This window comes from Micromys minutus (genome assembly GCF_963924665.1).
Source record: "Micromys minutus genome assembly, chromosome: 30".
Taxonomy (NCBI): Eukaryota; Metazoa; Chordata; class Mammalia; order Rodentia; family Muridae; genus Micromys; species Micromys minutus.
This window is the reverse complement of record NC_137965.1, coordinates 14,827,287-14,837,037: the sequence shown is the minus strand read 5'-3', so window position 1 is coordinate 14,837,037 and position 9,751 is coordinate 14,827,287. Positions and strand designations below refer to the sequence as shown.

General features: G+C 44.1%; 1 pseudogene across 1 annotated transcript; it reads left to right on the top strand.

Moving 5' to 3' along the window:
* The first annotated feature begins 2,847 nt into the window (after positions 1 to 2,847).
* Positions 2,848 to 4,453, top strand: LOC308439734 (arginine/serine-rich coiled-coil protein 2-like; annotated as a pseudogene). The gene is made up of 2 exons: positions 2,848 to 4,033; positions 4,358 to 4,453. The product of its transcript is annotated as an arginine/serine-rich coiled-coil protein 2-like (transcript).
* The last annotated feature ends 5,298 nt before the right edge of the window (positions 4,454 to 9,751 follow it).

Here is a 9,751-nt window from a genome sequence, read left to right as displayed (position 1 = left end):
CATTTTATGTACCTCCCAACTCCTTTCTCTGTTAAATTGTCACAAATTCCCCTGTATCTCATTATTGTACCCCACCTTTTATTTACCTAGTTGATCTCCTTTTAAGTAATTTATAAATCATACTGCTGAAACTTTCTCTATGAAATGTCTATCTCTTCCCAAGGGCTCTCCGGGACACCCCCTTGTTTCTACCTCCGCTTCAAGGGAACCCACTGACTAGCTTCTGCTGGACGAAAACAGTGACGTGCCCACCTTCAAAACCGTTTAAACACAGAAGTATGATGTGGCCCCGGTTCCCTTGACCACACACCTTCAGAATCCCATTCTCTGGTGCTGGGCACCAAATCACCATCTCCACCATGAAGTCTCGCCCTGTCCATTGCTGAGTGTGATGAGGAACCAAGGAGTCCAGTGGCTTCTATTAATCTCCCGTCGTTGTTTTTCGTCTCCCTCTGAGCATTGAAGTTCATCCCTGAGAGACCCACTTTCCCAAAGCATGTCATGTTTAAGAACAATAATGTACCTCCTCTGTGAATTCCTCTGGCCCATCCTTTATCATCCACTGAGTCCACATCTGCTCTAAAAATACTTAGAACATTTGCAGTGTTGTCTTGGTCTAGGATAGAGTATAATGTCTGGAGCATCAACAAACAGCAGCACTAGATGATTTGGGTGAACACAGATCCTGCTGGTGGCCTCAAATCCACAGGCATTTGTGCCAATCGCCATTAGGAAAAAAATTTTTAAAGAGACGGGGGGGGGGGGGGGGGAAATAGTCACACCTGTTTCTGTGTCAAGCTAAAAGGTGTGAACTCAGCCAAGTGTGGTGGTGCAACTGTAATTCTGTCACTTGGGAGCTAGAACCAGGATGATGGGGGGGGGGGGGGGCTTCCAAGGCTATCCTTGGCTACATAGCAAGTGGAAGGCCAGCCCAGAATACATGAGACCTTGTTTTGTTTAATTAATGTATAATTGCTTCGAACCTCAACAAGAGACTGTTTTGCCCCCATTTTGCTCTAGTTTCTGTCTGTGTATCTTTGGAGGAGGCAGTTGTAGGTCAGGAATTTGTGCTTTTGAGAAGCAGCAAGAAAAGACATGTGTGAGACCCAGGAGAAGACAGAGTCCCTTCTGAACAAAGCATGAGGTGCCTTGGTCTGACCGAAAAGGACACAAGGGACACTGGGAACAGTGCTAGGGACTACGTGTTCCCTTTACTGTGTTGTTGTAAAATTGCTCTTGCTTTCCAGGACATTTCCCTTCCAATAGTGGGGTTGAGTCACCAAAGCCAATACTTTGAAAAATGTTGTCTTTGTAGCTGGTTATGGGAGCAAAATGAGAATTTGAAACCTAGGGGTCAAGCCCAGTTGGATTGCAGGCTAAAAGCATCACCCTCCGTCTGAGCAGCAGGTGAACGCACCAGGGTTCCCTAAATTCTGAGGAGAGGAACAAGGAGAAAACCAGCATGAGCAAGGAGGGGCTCGGAATGCCGGAATGCCAGCAGGAAATAAGAGGGACTTGGTGGAGACCATACAGGAGACCGGAATTTCAATCTGAGGGAAACGAACGGTTTGGTACCAAATGTTCCAGGCAGAAAACCAGATCTGGGCAATGCAAAGTTATGCCAGCTAACTAAACTAGGAAGATGCTTCAAATCTCCAAGTAAAAACTAACCAGGAACACAACTTGTAAGGAGGTGCGACACTTTTTCTTTTTACAAAGTTACCCTACCCACCAGGGCTACTGCAAAGGTTCTGTCTGAAATAGACACACTCTCAGAGAAGCCACTTTGGCTCAGAATTGCCCAATCTGAACCCCTTGACGAGAGGCAATTAGAGAAGAACAAAATCAAAGTGTTCGTATAAAATAGTAGCTGGAGAAAGAATGTTGTCACCAGGTTAAATACTATCAGGGTCAACAAATAGATGAAAAGTTCTGAGTAAGCAGACAAAAAGTCAACTAAATACACTTGACTGAGAACACAGCGGGTAGAAGGTAACAGCGTCTTTCACCCATCTTTCATCGAGCTAAACCTTCCACAAAAAGCGAACTGCCAAGAGAAGTAGGAACATCTAGAATGGTAATTTGTTATTGGTACATTCTTACTCCGTTGCTGGAGCAAGAAAGAACACTTAAAATAAAAACAGTAAGGATGCTTGCTGGCTTGGGACTATTGGAATGGGATTCTCCACTCTGAAGAAGCTGAGCTATGGAATAATTTATAAGTTAATTAGCAATCCCTGTCTTTATGTGTACAAGAGGAGAGAAGCCCCTCTGGTGATTAATGAGGGGATAAAGGCATGGGTCTCTGCCAGCCCTTAACCTGAAACCTCCGCAGTTGTTCAAGGATAGTCAATGTCATACCTCTTCCTTTACACATACAGAGAGACAGGCAGACAGACAGGACTCATTTTTCTCCCATTGAAAAACCACAGTCAAACATGCTGCTTTGCAATTTACATTTCTTCTGTGAAAGTGATCATCCAATGCCGCAAGAGCTATTCACCCTCACACAAAGAACTACAGGTAACTGAGAAATGCTGAGATTGGAAGAGATAGTCTTTCCCAGGGAAGAACACCCATTTGGTTATCTAATGCCAAATGGTAGCCCTGAAAGTACATGTCTAATATTATGTGAACTGAACAGGTTAATTTAGGAACAAGTATATTATACACATTATATAGAAATATATCTGTAAAACCAATTAATGCGGATTAATTAATATTTAGGAATGTATATATGCATGTAACAGTCCATGACTTTGAAAGAGAACCGAGGGGGAACCTATGAGAATGTTTGGAGGAGTACTGTTGAGTGAAGGAAGCAGAGGCGGCCGGGACTCAAAAACAATGGTGCCTGTAGATACAGAACCAGATGGAGTAGCCTCAGAAAAGACATCACCGCATAGAGAAAAGAACAGTCAGATATATCTATTCCTCCTAGAGCCTCAAAACATCATTATTCAAGGTCGAGGTCAAGAGAAAGAAAACAAAAATCAGATAATGATGGAAGGACAGGAGCCGGAGCAGAATCAAGGAGGTAAGAATCCAAAGATGAGTCCTCTAAGAGACGAGAGTCTGGGGAGCACAGTGACAAAGAGCGATTCTTCTGACAAAGGAAGAGAGCGATTAAATTCATCTGAGAACCCTGAGGACAGACATAAACGCAAAGAAAGGAAGTCGTCACGGGGCAGAAGTCACTCGGGGTCTAGATCGCGGGAAAGGCGCCATCGAAGTAGAAACAGGGAAAGGAAGTCTTGGTCAAGGAGTAGGAATCGGGGAAAATCTCGATCCAGAAGGAGAGACAGGAAGAAATCAAGATCTAGAAGCGGGGATAGAAATCGAAGGATCAGAACATGTTCCCAATCAATATCAGACACAGGCACAGGACTTGAAGCAGAAGCAGAAAAAGGAGTCGAAGTCGAGACAGAAAGAAGAGAATTGAAAAACCAAGAAGATTTGGCAGAAGCCTAAGCCGGGTACCTAGTCCACCTCCCTTCAGAGGCACAAACACAGCAATGGATGCCCGAGAAGCATTCTCTAAGAGATTAGAAAGGGCAAAGAAATTACAGGAACAAAGAGGAAAGGAAATGGTTGAAAAAACAAAAACAAGAAATGGCCGCAGCGGCTTCAACCACCAGAGGTTCTGTTCTGAGTGTTCCTGCCCTGCTGACATCAGGAACGCAGGTTACTCCTCAGGTAGCCGTGGCAGCTCAGATGGCAGCCCTGGAAGCTCAAGCCTCGGCAGAGACCGGCAGAGCTGTGCCCGGCTACTATACACCCAGCAGCTGTGAATCCAGCGAAATCTGCTGAGCAAGAGGAAAAGGAGGAAAATGCTCTGGCAAGGCAAGAAAGAAGGCGACAAATCTCACTCAGTCTGCTAAAATATTGGGGGAAATTGAATTTTGGAAACAAGGACCAAGACGTCAAATTTAGGAAGTTAACGGGCTTTGAGCATGAAGACAAAGCTGGCTGTAGCTCCGTTGAAGAAGAGAGTTACAAGACTTTGAAGCAACCAGAAGTTTTTCGAAATCTTTTTTCCTCATTTTTTATTAGATACTCTGTATTTACATTTGAGATGTTATCCCTCCCACCCCTGCCCCGATCCCATCCCCCCTCCCCCTCCATTTGCCTTTACAAAGGTGCACTCTGATACTAATCCCCCTCTCCACCCCAGTGCCTTGTCATTCTCCTACATTGGGAAAACATGCCCTCCCTGGACCAAAAGCCTCTTCTCACATTGATACCAGACACTGCGATCTTCAGCTACATACAACTGGATCAATAGGTCTCTCAATGTGTGCACAAAGGTTGGTGTTTTAGTCCATGGGAGTTTTGGAGGGTTTGGTTGGTTCATAATGATGCTCTGTATGAAATGGCAAGATCTCAAACCCACACACAAAGAGGGATGGGTTTGGGTTTCACGTCTCCAATGTGTGGAATAGATCCCGTTTGAAAGATAATCAACTCTGGACTTTATAGAATTGCTCTGATATTGGGTCCTTGTTCACCAAACAGCTAGTATTCTAGCTTGCATGGATGTTGCAATGACTTTAATTTATTGAAAAATACGATTTTTTGGTAAACATCAGATCAGTGATTCTGGTGTTAGTGTTGTGATCAGATTAAACCCACCTCCATTAAACTTGACAGGACTATAGGAGGACATTATTTTTTAGTTCACGAATTCTACTTTTCAAATATATTAAAGCTTCAGATGGGATAAAATCCTACACATAGATTTTTTTTCTCATGACCACCGTCTTGTGTATGTTTGTACAGTTATTTTCATCTCTTGAAACATGAAAGAAATGTTATGTGGATGTTCTTTAGAAGATCTGGCCAGTTGGGACATAATCCTACATACTATCTGGGCAGTGATAACAAAACTGGTTTTCTCAAAAAGAGAGAGAGAATGTTTGGAGAGAGGACAGATGAGAAAATTATGTAATCATACTACAATTGAAAAGAAAGAAAAGAAATAATATTTTAAAAGATATAGATTAAAATCTATTTTAACTTCTCATAATACTTAATAGCCCCAATACCTCATTCCACTGCAGGCAAACTTCTAGAACATGATTGGAATTTTGTTATATCGTCCTAAAAGTATACTCCTAGGCATAACTGTTGCTGTGACTGTTATTTGGTGTTCCTGAGACACTGCCAACTCACACTCGTGGTAATCCTCCTGCCTTGGCTTTCCAAGTACATGGCCAGCATGTCTGGTTGCTTTAATTTTTACTGCATAGATTCTTAAGGATGAGGTTGTTACACTGAAGAAGAGAAAAACTGGGACATCTGAGTTTCATGCCAATCATTAGCTAACAAAGGGGCCTATGTGACGCTGCTTTGAATGTTGGCTCATGACAAGAGACTTGTGGGTAAGAACAGCAAGTTGGGCTGTGGAGGTGGCTCGGTGGATGAAGTGCTCTTCTCAGAAGCTTGAGAACTGAGTTCAAATCCCACTCATGTAAATACCGAGTGTCACTGGAGGCCAGACTATAACCCCAGCACTCACAATTAGCTGTAGTTCCCTGGGCTCTGACGTCAGCAGGAAGGGACCTGATGTCACCTCTAACCTGTCCATGCATGCACACATATGCATCTCTACACACATGCACCCACAGTTATACTTGCAGTTGTGCCCATGGTCATACTTGTAATTGTGTATACACACACACAAGTATCACACTTGTTAATCGGTTTTCAAAGACTTATAGTTCTAGGGTGTGAATTCACATGCTATGTCTGGTCTAGACAGACCTAGTTGTAGTGAGAATCCGGGGGGAGGGAGGAACCCACAGAAATACTATGGAAATATGTTTTCATTTTAATCCCAGATGTGGGATGTGGGGCTGCTTCAGCTTGTCCACAGCAGCTGGCTATGATTTATTTGCCTCGTGCTCTAGCAGGGGTGTGTGTAGGTAGTTTCTGAAATTGTGTGACAATTTGAACTCTGGGGACTTTTCAGAGCCTATTTAGATGCTAGAACACCAAAAGGTGGAGTTGGTGGTGGTGGTTGGTTGCTGTTGGTTGTGGCTTGTTAAGTAACTGTGCACACAAAGAAACAGAAGAAGAAATTACATATCCCGAGGCTAAAAATCAAACTTGCCCCAAGGAACAGGACTCCCTGAATCAGCAGGAAACCGTTTGGTGATAATGTCGCTCCCTTTCCCCTTTATCCTTTTTCTCTCCCGACTACTACAGTTAGAAGGTTGAAAAGGTGTGGGAGGGGTGGGGAAGAGTGGAAACAAAACAAAAAAACCTCACAAATTAGCCAAAGACCAGTACACCTGGTGATGCAAATTTTAATCCCAGCACTCTGGAGGCAGAGGCAGGAAGATCTCTGCACAGTTTAGGTCAGCCTTGTCTGCCTGACCCACACCCAGTCTGGGCCAGCTAGGATTGCATAGCAACATCCTGTCTGGCGTGGGGGAAGGGTCGTGTTTGTGATTGGTCGACAGCTGCTGGCGTGATCTCAGTTTCTCAACCTTGAGAAGAGGCTCCTGCAATCTGCAGCTGTCGGCTTTTAAGCACACCATTATCCCTTCCTTGGAAATTATCTGTACCTTGATCTCTGATGTCTGCTCTCTTTGCCATCAACATTTAAATTGAGGACTAGAACGTACATAATATAAGGGGTACACATGCAGCTTTCTTTTTCACTTTTCATATTTTTATTGGATATTTAATATTTACATTTCAAATGTCATCCCCTTTCCCGGTTTCCCCTCCAGAAACCCCCTATCCCATTCCCCTCCCCTTGCTTCAATGAGGGCGCTCCCCCAGCCACCCACCCCCACCTTCCTGCCCTGACATTCCCCTACACTGAGGCATCGAGCCTTGACAGGACCAAGGGCTTCTTTAAAACGTACACAGCGAGCCAGTGGGATGGCTGAGTCAAGGCGACCAACACATGTTACTTCACACACCGGGGTAAGATGAGCACTCATAACCTAATTCGACACATTGTTGTAAGCCATCCTTCTTGAGCTTCTCCCCCCACCCCCAATCCAGGTAGAACTCCATGCTGTTTGACCCGCTTGTCACTCCCACAGAGGCCCTGGGAACAACTGTTCTGCTCCACTTCTAAGATTTTCAGTTCTACACTGCCCCCAGAAGAGGAAACGGGAGGTATTTGTCGATCATTTATTTGACTTCTATCCATTAGCCCGGTGATGTCTGGCTGAATTCCCATCTTCACAAAGGATGAGGATGTGGTCCTCTGAAAGGCTGAAGAGCGTGTATTGTACACACTGGCCACACCACTCCACTCATTGCTCACTTGTGAAAACTTGAGTCGGTGTCATTTGTCAGTGCGGGGGGTGGGGGGGGAGGATTGGGCTGCCATGGAAACATCAAGGCAAGTTTGCTTCTTATCTCTTTTGATTATGCACCACGCGACCTGGCAGTCCCTGCCCTGGGTGTGCATTAAAAGGACTCGCTTTGTCATGGGCGTCCAGTTGTATATATCTTCTGTGTGCGTGAAGATTTAGCCATCAGTACCCGCCTGTGATGGTTCCCATTCCTCTGGATAAAGTTTTCCTAGCACTTTTTCTATTAATACGTGCCATGTATTCTTAACTTCTAGCCAATAAAAACAGATATAGATATAGTCCTGTAAAATTCCTTGAAAATGTATTTTCGACTTTTCCGTGTTATCTTGCCAACACAATGTCAAGTTTATTTTAACTTAAAAGTCTTGCTGCCTTTGATACTTTCAAGGAAAATTTTATCTCTTGCCACATAGCATCTATTTTTAATAGTTTTTTTTTCTAAATAAGCACTTAGGTCTATAAATTTTCTCCAGATTCTATGTGAGTAATACTCAGAATTGTTGAGGTATAGATACTTGTGTGTGTGTGTGTGTGTGTGTGTGTGTGTGTGTGTGTGTGTGTGCATAACATATATATAATGTGTTATCCCAGTTAAAGTACTTTCTAAATTCTGAAATCATTTTTTTGTTCATAATTACTTTTGTCACTTGCAAAGCCCCTCTTATTAAAAGCTTTCAAGGAGCTAGAGATGGCTCCTTGGTTAACATCACATGCTGTTGTCACAGAGAACACAAGTTTGGCTCCCGGCACCCATACCAGGTGACTCATTGTCACCTGTACCTCCAGCTCCGGGGTTGCAACACCTTCTCCAGCCTTCAGAGAACACATTTGCTCACACAAGGCTCATTCTCTCTCTCTCTCTCTCTCTCTCTCTCTCTCTCTCTCTCTCTCTCTCTCTTTCTCATACACATAATTAAAGTAATGACTAATAACTTTTTAAATTATGTCTGAATGTATCTCAGCCCTACAGACTTTTCCAGGAGTTCTCAGTCCTGTACAGTTCCCACCTAAGACCCACCAGTGCACTGAGTGCCTTCCTATGACTTGTTCCCCGACCCTGTCCTGGGTTCTTCACGCTCCCCGAATCATAATAGTGTAGAGGAATTTTTAATCCAGCAATATGCTTGCTCTGGTAAGGGTTCACATCTAAAGACAGGATCCAGCCAGAAGGCAGACATGCCCTGGATTGCAGCATGATCTGGTCAGCATGCAGAGACGCCCTTATTACCCACTCTTAATCTCTAATAATGAAGGTAAAGCTAGTTTGTAGAAGGAAGCAGCCATGTTTAAAAGTGACATCTAATTGAGAGGTAGACAAAGTGACAAATCAGAGAAAGATTTGACAGAATGAGACAGAGATAGGATATGCCCAATTTATGCCAGGACAGGAAAGAAAGGCTACTTAAGAGCAGAGAGAGAGAGAGAGAGAGAGAGAGAGAGAGAGAGAGAGAGAGAGAGAGAGAGAGAGAGGAGAGAGGGAGAGAGAGAGAGAGAGGGAGGGGTGGGGCTTTTACCAGGACAGTTTTACAGAGCCAGGCTACACACAGGTGAAAACAGAACAAGCTAAAGAATGAGAAGTCAGAAGATTAGAAGGAACTGCCAAAGTTAGTAAGAGAGACCAAGCAGATCAATTAAGGCAGAAGCTTAGAGAAGCAAGTTTGAATCAGTCAGCTTGGATAATGAGACTGTACAGAGACTAGAAGCTTCTAGCCCTAGGCATAGGAATGGTTAGACCAGCAAAAGAAATGCTCTGGGCTCATCCAAAGCCCTGTATTCTTACAGTTTTGGTACATCTCTCATCTCATCCCTTCATCTGAGGAAATAAAAGTAACATTTTACATGCTAGCCCCAGAGTCCTCTTCTCTCAAGGAGATGCCTTTTATGAAGAGTCCCTCAAAGGCCTTCACACCACCCACTTGCTCTTTAGCTGAAGCATCCCACTCTTTCTGAGGGAGGGAAGAGATCAGCATAGGACAGATTGTAGAACTCCCTGTGGTATGGACAAAGTCTGAACGTGCTCACACTGTGAAGGCAGCATTGAAGGTGGTGAGGCTGGTGAAGTGATGTCACTCAACTAATGTTTAATGGAAGATGGGGGGTAGAGGGAGGAATTCTTACCCATAGGGTAGAAAATAGTTCACAGAGAAGACTGGAGGGGGGGAGAGTAGAGCTGTTTTTTTTTCTGTCTGTTCAAAACTAGGAACAGCCTAGCAAAGCAAGTCATGAGCGAGAGTCTTTTTTTGGCCTTTGTAATGTTGGCTAAGCCCTCAGTACAGGGAACAGCAGATAAGAACTCTGCATTCCAAAACAGAGGGACCCTAGAAGCCGCCAGACCTCCCTCTAGGGATTGGTTGCAGTTGAACTGGTTGTGTCTCTGCTCAGCTCTTATCAGCAGAACCCAGGGCTAATGGGAG